The following is a 13,095-nucleotide window of genomic DNA, read 5'->3' as shown; positions in this document are numbered from 1 at the left end:
TAGATTGAGAGCTTGATCACAACTGCATTATGGCAGTGAAGAGCACTGTTAATCATCTGGTTTAGTTGAAGATAAATTCCTGTGTGCCAGAGGGCATTCATCTTTCCAGTGGTGATGGCAGGTGAGCTGGAGCCCTTCTATTACACCAGACTCCACTGGTACATGAGAAAATGTTTTGCTGCCACTAGCTGAAAAATGGACCTTCTGATACTGTGGTTTCATAAATAAACAAATAAGTAAATAACCACAGGCTAACCCTTCTGAAGTTGTCAAGGACGTATCAAGTTATGTCCTCAGATATATTTGCTTGTACAGTCTGGCCCCTGATCCTCTCTGGAGATCAGAATTTCTTACAAAAGCATGATTTCTGAGTTTTTTCCTAGGTTTTCTACTGTTTTTCTAGGAGCAAATTAGCTAACAGGATACTATAGTGTTGATAAAAGTGCAGTGTGTTGCCTGTTCAAAAGTACCACCATTCTCACTGAAGTAAATCTGCTGGCATATCTATTGCAACTAATCACTGCTCTTGATGTTAGCTGTAACATTGCCCATCTCCTTCAGAAAAGTCAGTGTGCTTTTTTATCCAAAATACTTGGTAGCTCCTGCAGTCAAATGCAATGATAGGAAAAGCACATAAGCTGAGCACTTTGGTAGGTATTCATAATAGCATAATAATATTCATAATTTGGGTCAATTGCTGAGGTGGGTAGCTCGAGAGAGGACGCTTTCAACACCGGAGCTGGAGGAAGATCAGCGTCCAGGAGCCTCAGCTCAGAGCGGCAAGAGCCACTGAGAGACCCTCACGTCCCCCAGAGGCCTTGCCCCGGAGCCGGCAGCTCACCTGACTCGAGCAGCTGACTCACCGGGGGCGGAGCCAGGAGGAGCGGCACCAGCCCTGAGTGGTTAAAAACCTGCCCTAGGGAGAGCGAGCCCCTGGGGGTGCGGGGAGGCAGTTCATGTTGAGGGCGAGCGCCCGTCGTGTGACCAGACCCCGCTCTGGCTGCCCCGGCAGCGGCCAGCGGCCAGAGTAGGCACCGAGACAGGGCAGACCAGAGCGGAGGCTGCAGTGCAGAGCTCGGAGTGCAGAGAGTGCCTGCACTGGTCTAGTGAGGGGAGGGTGCACAATGGGCAGGGCTGTACTCGGTGCTCCCTGGTGGAGGTCCTCCTGCAGCAGGTGGCTGAGCTGCGGGATGCTGTCAGTAGGCTGAAAGGTGTCAGGGAAGCTGAGAGGAAGCAGGAGTACTTGCTCCAGACCCAAACTGTGCAGGGGCCTCAAGCGTGCCCTGTAGCTCATGAAGGAAAGAAGGAGGCCATTAACTCGGGCAGCTGGGAAATGGTAACAAAAAAAAAAAAAAAAAAAAAAGGAGGAAGAGGACAATTAAAAGCAAGGGGCTTCCTCCTAAATCTGTTGTCCCCACCCAAAACCGCTTTGCTGTCCTGCAGGGGGCTGATAAGGAAACACACTTGCACCAGAAACAGCCAGCTGGTGCACTGGTAAAGAAGATCTCTACTGGTGCTGCCAGGAAAAAGCAGCGGGTCATAGGAGTAGGGACTCTACTTTGAAAGGAAGAGTTAGAATTAAACTTGGCTAGGGATGTTAATGGTAACTGCAAGGGATTCTGTAGGTATGTAGCAATTAAAAGACAGACTAGGGACAGCGTAGGCCCCCTGTAGAAGCTATCAGGAGAACTGGCTACCCTGAATTTGGAGAGGGGTGAGGTTCTGAATGACTTCTTTGCCTCAGTCTTCACTGGCAAAGGTTCTGACTGCACCAGCCAAGTCTCGGAAGGTAGATGCAGGGACTATGAGAATGAAGACCTTGGGCCCACTGTAAGAGAGGATTTGGTTCGAGACCATCTTAAAAACTTGAAGGTGCACAAGTCCATGGGACCTCATGAAATCCATCTGCGGGTCCTGAAGGAGCTGGCGAATGAAGTTCCTAAGCCACTGGCCATCACATTTGAAAAATCGTGGCAGTCAGGTGAGCTTCGTGACGACTGGAAAAAGGGAAATAAAACCCCCATTTTCAAGAAGGGAAAAACGGATGAACCAAGAAGCTACAGACCAGTCAGTCTCACCTCTGTGCCTGGCAAAGGCTTGGAGCAGATTCTCCTGGAGGGCATGCTAAGGCACATGAAAAACAACAAGGTGCTTGGTGACAGCCAGCATGGCTTCACTATGGGGAAATCCTGCCTGACCAATTTGGTGGCCTTCTATGGTGGGGCTACAGAACTGATGGACAGCGATAGAGCAGTTGATGTCATCTACCTGGATTTGTGTAAAGCGTTCAACACTGTCCCACACGACATCCTTTTCTCTGAATTGGAGAGACATCAATTTGATAGGTGGACCACTCAGTGGTTAAAAACTGGCTGGATGGCTGCACACAGAGAGTTGTAGTCAATGGCTCAATGTCCATCTGGAGACCAGTAACGAGTGGTGTCCTTCAGGGATCGGTGTTGGGACCGGTCTTGTTTAACATCTTCGTAGCTGACATGGACAGTGGGATTGAGTGCACCCTCAGCAAGTTTGCCGATGACACCAAGCTGTGTGGTTCGGTTGATACGCTGGAGGGAAGCAATGCCATCCAGAGGGACATTGACAGGCTTGTGAGGTGGGCTGATGCCAAACTTATGAAGTTTAACCATGCCAAGTGCAAGGTCCTACACCTGGGTCGGAGCAATCCCAGGCACAGCTACAGGTTGGGCAGAGAAGAGATTCAGAGCAGCCCCCAGGAGAAAGACGTGGGGGTGTTGGTCGATGAGAAAATGAACATGAGCCAGCTTCAGTGTGCACTTGCAACCCAGAAAGCCAACTGTGTCCTGGGCTGCATCAAAAGGAGCGTGACCAGCAGTTCGAAGGAGGTGATCCTGCCCCTTTACTCTGCTCTTGTGAGACCTCACTTGGGGTATTGTGTATGGTTCTGGTGTCCTCAACATAAAAAGGACATGGAACTGGTGGAACAAGTCCAGAGGAGGTCCACAAGGATGATCAGGGAACTAGAGCACCTCCCATATGAAGATAGGCTGAGAAAGTTGGGGCTGTTCAACCTGGAGAAGAGAAGGCTGCGTGGAGACCTCATAGCAGCCTTCCAGTATCTGAAGGGGGCCTATAGGGATGCTGGGGAGGGCCTCTTCATTAGAGACTGTAGTGATAGGCCAAGGGGTAATGGGTTAAAACTTAAACAGGGGAAGTTTAGATTGGATGTAAGGAGGAAATTTTTTCCTGCTAGCATGGTGAAGCACTGGAATGGGTTTCCCAGGGAGGTTGTGAATGATCCATCCCTGGCAGTGTTCAAGACCAGGTTGGACAGAGCCATGGGTAATATGGTTTAGTGTGAGGTGTCCCTGCCCATGGCAGGGGGGGTTGGAAGTAGATGATCTTAAGGTGCTTTCCAGCCCTAACTATGCTATGATTCTACAATTCATAAATAATGTGGAATTCTGTACATCTGGGTTACACAGGACACACTGGATTGAGATCTAACACAGCTGAAAGGATTTTAGAGACTGGTTAAAGATCAGGGGTCTTTTTCAAGTTAAATCCAGTCTTTTTGGTTGGTTTGTGTGTTTATTTGTTGTGTTGGTTGTTTTGTTTTGTTTTTCCTCAGTAAAAAGATCTGACTGGTTTATTTTTCTACGAGGAAAACCAGAAACAAAGTAGTGTAATTTTAATTAGGCTTATTAAACTTGGCATCTGCCCAGGTTATTTCAGAGACTTTTGACAACTGTAGTTCCAGGTCCTGGACAGTCTGTCAGGTTCCGCTCTGAAAGGCTGTAGAGGATAATTCCTTTAGAAGTATTGATAGATATTTTTTTTCAAGATATAACTATGATTTGGAGCACTTCAAGTTGAAATGTTTTCATTAGAGGATATCTAAAATACTCAATTTTATAATTTCTAAATAGACATTGTGGAAAAAATATTCCACAGGATGTAGTATATTTTTATTTTTTTTCCTGATTTGTGACCGAACCAAATGTAGAAACAGTGCCTTACCATTTGGGATGGATAATTATTTGATCAGCTGCGTAGTGAAGAACTGAAAATGGGGCAAGATTATTGAGAGTGTTACTGATATTTTTTTTTTCTGTATCCTTCCACAATTATATTAAAAAGAAACCCCAGAGTCAAGAAAGAAAAGTAGTAGAATGTAAAATTACAGAAGTAGAAGGGTAATATTTTGTACCATGTTTTTGTTTTCTGCTTCAGGAAATGTACTGTATATGAAGCATAGCTTGAAAAAAAAAAAAAGATTGTTTCTGTGAAGACAGGAGGCAACACAATTTTAGTAAATATAATATTTATAGGACCTTGCAATTAATTTACAAAAAATTTATATCAAAAATGTATGCTGATGATTTTAGTCTTTAGGGACAGGAATTGTCTCCTCAGTCATGTTTTCATACACTAAAGGCAATTATTGTTGCTTCTAGCTGTAATAAAAAAATAACCGAAACAGATAGAAGTGTCTTGGTAGAAATTGAGCTGAAACTCCCACTGTGGAAATAATCAGAAAATTAAAAGCCCTGCAATCTTGCAAATAACATTGCAACTTAATATTATTGGAACATAACATTATTATCTCTTTTTATAGGGAAAACAAACATAAATATATTTTCAAACAACACTGATAATATGGTTTCACTTTCTTGGCTAACAGAGAAGAATAAAAAAGGGGAAAAACAATAACTTTTTTTTGGCATTGAGTGCCAAATAACCAACTGGTAATTTGTGAAAAATTATCAACAATGGCAGGATTATAATTGTGCTCCTGTTATGTCAGCATCTTCCCCACTGAACTCAGTATCCACAACATCTATGAGATATGTTGTCTTACCATCTGATGGGCTCTAAATAAAATGTGGTTTATGTTTAGTTCACTTACTCTCTTATTAGCTACCCTTAACTTCACAATCTGAACTGCAGAGTTGAAAAAAGGAAAGCACCAAATAATTTTTGTGTCCAACTTTCTTTAGTATTTTGTCTTCATTTTATATGTGAGGTACCTGTTTGCCTTTTTTTTTTTTTTTTTTGCCCTTTCTTTTTTTTTCCTAATGACAATCTTATTTGCCTGGTGAGTGGCTGTCTATGTTTTGCTCTCAAATAAAGATAAATCTACATTGCCAAAACTTTTCTTCCTTAAGGAAGGGAAATGTTCATTTTCCAAGAATTAGAATTAGATAGAAATCCTTTTTATGTTCACTGCCTTTTTTCCTAAGATGAAAGTTTGCATTTTCTGAAATAGTTGTTTGTGTGGAAAACAAGGAAAATTGGCTATTTTTATAGGCTCTACTCTTAAAAAAAAAAATAAAAAAATTCTAAGCATTTCTGATACTCAAGGAGGTTTCTTCCATGAGGACAATTTAAAGAAAAATCAGCAGTTAAGTCTGAACCTAGCCCTTCTGGAGTGGAAGGATCTGGATTTGAGAGGAATGTAGGAATGTAGGCAAACAAAAAGATTCAGATGGGATGCTGCTAAGAGACCATAGACAGAGGGAGGAAGAAAAAAACCACAACATCAGGTGCAAGTAATGAATGACGGAAATATAATCCTGTCACCTTTGTCTGGACATCAGCATTTTTTGAAAGATGTCCAAACCTACTCCTAAAGCAAAGTCAGTTTGGGAAAAGAGTATCTTCTAGTCCAGGTTTAATTTCCCTGTAACTGGCAATACCTACAGGCATCACTATCTAAAATCTGACAGCATCTAGCATCTAAATATGATAGATAAGAGCCTGGCAGACAGGCAGGGGACTCCCTCTCTCTGTTTATTCATGTGAAATTGGGAGGAGAGAAAAACCTCCACAGGATTTCTTTCAGCTCCACCCCTGTCAAAAGCTGAAACTAATGAGCTGGAAATAGGAAATGTGCAAAATAACTGACACTTCCCTATCTGAACTGCATTCCTTAAGAGTTGTTTTTTTATTACTAGATAAATGCTTTGACATGTGTATTTATGTTAAGTCTGAATGTGATTTAGATACCAACTACCTGCTGAGCTAAGAATATTTGCTTCCTATTTAAACCAATATATTTATTTAAGGTATCTTTAAGTTTTAAAATGCCCTTGGCTTCCAGCTTCATAAATGGGTAACCTTTGTATGTGGAATGCATTGTGTTATTAATATAAAGTAATTTTATTATTTGTTATTTGTTATTAATATAAAGTAATATTTTTCTCTTGCTCTGCTCAATCCTTTTCTTTAGGAGTCCTTTTACTGTAGCAGACTTGTGTGAAAAATGTGCATATGCATGTTTGGAAGAGGATGTAAAAGGCTGATTCTCAGAGCTTCTGCTTAGAGATGATGTCCACCAGTCTTGCTTAAATAGCAAACAAAGGGTCTTTGTTGCTCTTGCAGTGAAGTATTTTGAGAGGTAGGACATTTCTTTTGTTCTGTGTTTTTGTGCACATCACAAAAGGCCTAGAAGTTGTGGATGTTGCTTTAGTATAAAGATTAAATGACAATGTCAATGTTCAGACAAAACAATTTAATTCACAATTTTGATTTTAAAAGGCCTCATAAGTCTGTATATTCCTGGGTGAATTCCTTGACTCCCTGATCCTTGGTTATTCATGTTTAACTCAGGTATGTTTTTGTCCAATTGAAGCTCTTTGTAAAATCAGTGGAAGATCTGTGTAAATCTATACAGCCTTAGCTCCAAATGCAAAACATGTTTATTTTTACATTGAGAAATAAAGTACTATTTTCAGGTCTTCTGATCAGGAAATATTTGGAAAGTAGACAGCAAATAGAAGGTATGGTGATGATTTGAAATTTCCAGCCAAAATCAGGACACCTTTTTCATGAAAATTCCTCTTGTAAATAAAACCATCAATGCAATGCAGGCTAATCCCTTCCAGAATGAAGTCCTCTGAATGCAGATGCATATAAGAGGATATTTGGGTTCCTGTAGGCAACACTACTGACATATGTGCTAGAAGGCTTTCACTTAATGTATAGAAGAGGCCAGCAATCTGCAATGCAAAGTTTTGAAGGCAATTACTCTTTCTTTTTAATTTGAGCCCACATTCAATTAAGTGGAGCTGAATTACTCACATCCTTTCAGCCAATTAGTCACAGGCTTAAGTTTTTGTTTTGCCTCTGCTTCTGCCCCTCTCTTCCCCACACCCCCAAGAAATATTCAGCCCTTGGACTCCCTAACGAACATAACCCAAACTGTCAAAACAAGTTTCTGGGTGTTAAGGTTTCAGACAGCAAGCTCTAAGCACCAGATCCACAGCAAAGCAGGTGCACCCTTTGGAAAACACATGGCATTTGGGTTTGGGATGCATTCTTGTGGGCGAACCATGCCACAGCCTTGGGATGAGAGAAAGTAGCGTGGCAGTGTGCAGGATCTTTGTGCTGAGGACACAACGGCATTCACAGCTGAGCTGAATGAAATTGAAAAGGAACTGTCAAGTGCTGTGCATGCCATAATTAACCTTCTTCAGGTTTCCTTCCCATCTTTTAACCAAGCTTCCTCACAGGCTATTATGCCCTGAAGCCCATAATGATATAACACTGTGATGGTGGAGCACTGACCTCTCCACTCTGCTTGGATCTGACCCATAATATTTTGAGTAGTGGAGATCTGAGCATTTGCTAATATTTTCATACCTTTGTGAGAAGGAAAAAAAAAGAAAAACCTTTTTTACTTGTCTGTTACATATTTCCACAACAAAGAATGTTAAATGATATTTATTGGGGTGAGGGTGTACTTCCAGGGCTCATTTTTAGTATAATGGTTAGTATAATAATTCCTTGAAACTGTTCCCGTGGTGAAATAATGAAAAGTAACTGAAAAGAGCTGCAAATGCAACTTCTGAGTGAATGATTTTTTTAAAGTATTCCTCTCCTTGTGATAGCTTCAAATATTTGTAAATAGAATTTGTTGCCCTGTGTAGAGTTATAAATTGCAAACTTAGCTATAGAAATATCCCTGAATAAGAACCCTTAGGCTTCATGTACTGAGTGCACAGAAACAGCATGATATTGAGCAGGACATTAGTAAGAGATACTATTTCTAGAGCAAATATTTCACTGGTATCTGAATTTATAAACTGAGTAAAAAAAGTATTTGCAAAGGTTTTTTATACATGGGTTTAAAAAAAGGTGAAAGGGGAGTCAAATTTAGGTTTTATTCCTCTTAATTTTTCTAAAGAAAAATAAAGACAGCCTGGCAAGGTCCTTAAACGCATACAAGATTGTAAGCCAACAATAATAGTGAAACAGATCGCACACTTAACATCAGCTGAACCTCACTGAATAGGAGCTAGAAAGCTCAAACTCTTTAAAAACACAGGGTCTGCCCTAAAAGAACACTATAAAAAGGTATTTCAAAGTGAGCAGAAATGCTAATCTTTCCATTGGGGTTTTACTGTTGTTTATAATGCAAGTTAGTAATATTTGATTAAACAGTCAGCATTTATCATTATAATCTTGAAGTTCACAGAAACTGTTTGCCAAAGCCGTTACTGCTGTTCTGTAATAAAACCTATCAGTTTTGTAACAATGCCATTGTCTTAAGCCTCCTCTTGTAAAGCCAGTTCAGAAAAACACAGCTGTAATCACACTGCTTCACTTTTTAAATCCCTGCTCTGACTCCTTTTACCACTACATCAAATAAAACTACTAGTTCTTATCCTGAGCTTGAGCACTCCCTGAACTTCACTTATGTGAGTAATCATGCTCATAGGGCCATTCACATCCCCCTGGTTTTGCAAGTCTGGGGTGTCAGCTACTCATCAGCTCCTGACCTGACTTCATGGCTCATCCTGAACTATTCCCCTATCTTCCTTTTGGTTGCTTACGTGCAGGCTCTCCACCCAGAATTAGCTGGCAAAAGCACTGTTACAGGATTATTTCTTTGAATACACTCCATGGATGGTCTCTTTATGAAACTGCCATGTAAAAAAATAAATAACCAGGAGGAATTTGTGGATGAAGTCTTAGTTCCACTTGATTTACCTATGCATTCACATCACTGTCACAAAGATTTTCTTCTTGATCTTATTATCATGTGTACATGTATTTTAATCCTTCCACCCTCCCCCAGCCCCCCGGTATTACTTCTTTTTAATTGTTTTTACACACACTTCTTATATCTAGATACATTCAGCATGGCTGAAACTGACTGCATTAGATCCTTTCATGTCTTTCCCTTTCCCTGATGGATTTAATCATAAATAGCTATTTCAGAGAATATTTTCTGTAAGAAATGCGCATGTCTAAGCATAACTTTGTGGCTTTTGATAAAGGGACATTGCTGTGAGCTGTAAAGGCTTCATGAAATCAGGAGGGCTGACAGCAAAGTCCTTTTGTTTTATTGCAAATATCTAAGACCACATAACTGATATATGGCTGGCTTCACATATGGTTTGTCTTTCTTGCCAAGTCTACTGGAAGATAAGAAGAGTGATCCAAGAGTTATTTTTTGCATGTGCTTGGAAGTCCTGATTGCAGATTCCTCCTACAGTAGGGGGACACTATTTCAGTATCAGTTTTATTGCACCATGCAGAGATTTTACATCTTTAACTCTATGCACTGTGTCTGGCTTTAAAAAAGTAATAAGAATTAAAAAACAAAACCAACCAAACAAGCAAACAAAAAAAAGCCAAGTCAAACAGTTAAAAGTATTTATTCTTTTATAGGCAAAACCCCCATTTATTAAAGAGGGACTGAGATTCCACTACATCCCTGAAGGGCATTTAAAACCAACAACTTAGATAATACTCTCTTTAACTGTATGTGTTACAATCCCTTGTGCTTTTCCTTCCCCCTTGATGCTGTGAGCACACCTTCTGAGTCAGCCCTGTAGTGAAACACCAGGCAATGAAGATCTGATGGACATTAATTCTTACTGACAGCTCATGTTCTGAACATGGGAGGCTGCTTCAATTTTTTTAAGAGCTTTTCTATATGATTCACAATGCAATAGCTATTCGCTGCTTAACCATGTCTAGACTGCATAACAATAATTTGCAAAACAAAGCAGTTCTGTCATGTTTTTTTCTCTTGCTTTTTGTTGGTTTCATTTTCATTTTTGTTTTACTACACCTGAAGTTTTGTTACTGAGTTTTGTTAATGGAGTCTTGGAAGCAATTGCTTCGAGGCTGTCATGCCAAAGCGTGAGTTGTGAGAAAGAAAAAGAAAGATCTGTGTGCCAACAAATAACACAGAACCGTAAAAAAAAAAAAAAAAAAAAAGTTATTTTTTACAGTTAGACTCCAAAGCAGAATTTTATGCATTTGCATCTGTGTGTCTTAAAGACTGGGAAAGACTTGATTAGATTTTTCAAGAGTTTCCTTTGGACTGGAAATCTCAATGATATGAGGTTCTTAGCCATTCTTTTGCATAATTTGAACATCCCACATGTTTCCAGTGTTTCTAAACTGCTGGAAAGTTCCAGGGCCCATCTTAGGGCCCATTTATTTGAACAGCTATCTAGTCCGAGGCACACAATATCCATTTTTTGTCTTCTTTCACTGATGGAAAAGTCAGATTTGTCTTACATCATAGAGTCATCACAGAATCATAGAACAGGTTGAGTTGGATGGGACCTTAAAAATCATCTAGTTCCAATCCCTCCTGACATGGGCAGGGACACCTGCTAGACCAGGTTGCTCAAAGGCCTGTCCAACCTTGCCTTGAACACTCCCAGGTATGAAGCATCTACAACTTCTTTGGGCAAACCTGTTCCAGTGTCTCACCACCCTTATAGTGAAGAATTTATTCTTAATATCTAATCTAAATGTGTCAGTTTAAAGCCATTCCCCTTTGTCCTGTCCATGCCCTTGTAAGAAGTCCCTCTCCAGATTTCTTGTAGGCCCATTTTAGGTGCTGGAAGCTGCTGTAAGGTCTCCCCAAGCCTTCTTTTCTCCAGGCTGATAAGGATGAATAAGCCCAACTCTCTCACCTGTCTTTGTACGAAAGGTGCTCTAGCCCTCTGATCATCTTGGCCCTCCTCTAGAGTTGCTCTGACTTGTCCATATCCTTCTTATATAGGGTTGCTTCTGGTTCCCAGAAGTCAACTACTCTAGAGGTTGTACACTGTGGTCTTGAAGAAAATTACACTGATAGATTGGAACTCTTAACAGATTCGTATGGTTTCTTTACTATTGCTTTTGTACTAATGAAGGATAAGAAAGCTCCAAGAAATGCAGAATTGTTAAGAATAGTGTTTGTTTGCCCATCTGGGGGGTGACAGCATCAAAACCATTTATAGCTATGTCTTTGAGGGCACACATAATTCAGGTTTCTACTTTCACAAACAGCACTGTGCCATAGCAATGCTTCTGCAGTGTAACCCAACATGTGAGTGACTGGTGCAAAAAGCCACAATGTCAGTTGCAGGTCTTGGAGCAGAAATCTAGAGTTGAAAATGCCTTTTATATAATTAAGCACAGAATTACATAAGAAAATATAGATTTATTTTATTAACAGAGAAAACTGTAAGAGGAAACAGGCATGTACAGAAGAGGAAATGGAGAGATAGTGAAGCCAACACTAAGTGCTATCACATGCAAACAGGAGCAGCAGGACACACAGAAGACACTTAATGTCAACTGCTGTGGAAAAAGAAAACTACAGCCACTTGAAGAGGAGGACGTACAGCTACACTTGGCAACTACTATGAGAATTGCTAATATGTGTAGCTGCCTGAGACAAGAATGAACCATCTTGTTGGCACTTTTTTTGTCAGGGAAGTCAACTGAAGCCAATATAAAATGGATTAAGGGGACTTATATTAAAAAAAAAATCCACAACACAATGACAAACCAACCACCACAAGACCCACACGCTTTAAAAAAACAAAACAACCCAAAAACTTGCAGAAAAAATAATTGAGAGCCATGTTAATTGAAATTTCTCATTTGAAGATGGGTATCTCAGTAGAAGGCAACTAATAGACAAAGATTCTGGACTGTGAGCCCAGCAGGCAGGAAAGCCACGGGAGTGCTGTCAGACACGATACCTTTATCTCTGCTGTTACTTCTTCATTCTGGGGAACGAGTTAACTGCTTTGCCAGCATTTCATCGAAACCATCTATATCCAGAAGATGTTCTGTGTTTTGGCTGCTCAGGTAGGGCAGAGCACCTTCCTGATATTACCTTCTACATGATTTATTAATTATTATTATTTCTGCAGAATCAGATCCAGAAGCTTTTTGGTAAAAGTGGAAAAGGGACTTAAAGTAAAATAAGGTTCTTGGGACAGAGGGTAAGGTTGTGTACTGAAAAATACCATTCTTTTACTCTCTCATCAAAAGACTTTGGTGTAAAGAGCCTGCACTGGGAGAGGTGGTGAGTACATAATTATATTCTTAAAGGAATTTTGGCTTGATCCTACCTTCCACTCATCCCCCCTTCCCTAATGTCAGTTATGGCTGCATTTTTTGAGGGTGATGGCTATTTCATTTGATTAGACTTGAAACAAGTAAACTGATATTGTATCATTGTTGATTTTCTTTCCTTTTAAAATTTGAATGCCTTATAAGGGATTACAAGCTATAGTTTATTAGTTTCTCATTGATTGGATACTTATTAGCTTCCTAAGCCTGTTTCACTGTTCTGCTGCCATTCTTTCACCATTTGGTATTTGGCACTCTGCATAATGAATAAATTACAGTTGAGAGAATGGATATTATCATATGGGGAGTAATTTGTACTTTAAAAGAAGGACAGGGCTCCTGGACTGGTCCTAAAGGAAAAGTGCAATCTTCAAAAATCCCTCTGTTTTTTTTCAATTATTTACTTTCAGAAGGCCTTTTCCATCCACAGTGTATGCAGATAGCAGATTTGAATAACAGCAAGCTGGTGACCAGGCGTAAAAGTTCTAATTTTAGTTGCATTGCTTCTTAGATGCAGACAAGTCAGAGTATATGCTGATTAACACCTTCATGGCGAAGGGTACTTGTAGGCATTCTGGCCTCTTGGAATCCTATGATTATGTGGGCTATTTTAAACCTTTGTAGTTCAAACTCTATGCATACTATCAGAGAATATGGGAAATAAATTTTGTAAACCTAAATTTAATGCTGTTACTGACATGTAGCTGCTATCTGGTCACACAGTCACACGTTTTTCCA

The sequence above is a fragment of the Neopsephotus bourkii genome, unplaced genomic scaffold (genome assembly GCF_033783945.1).
Source record: "Neopsephotus bourkii isolate Nb327-2 ecotype Australia unplaced genomic scaffold, CSIRO-AGI_Nbou_v1 NB_372, whole genome shotgun sequence".
NCBI lineage: Eukaryota > Metazoa > Chordata > Aves > Psittaciformes > Psittacidae > Neopsephotus > Neopsephotus bourkii.
This window is presented reverse-complemented; position numbering follows the sequence as displayed.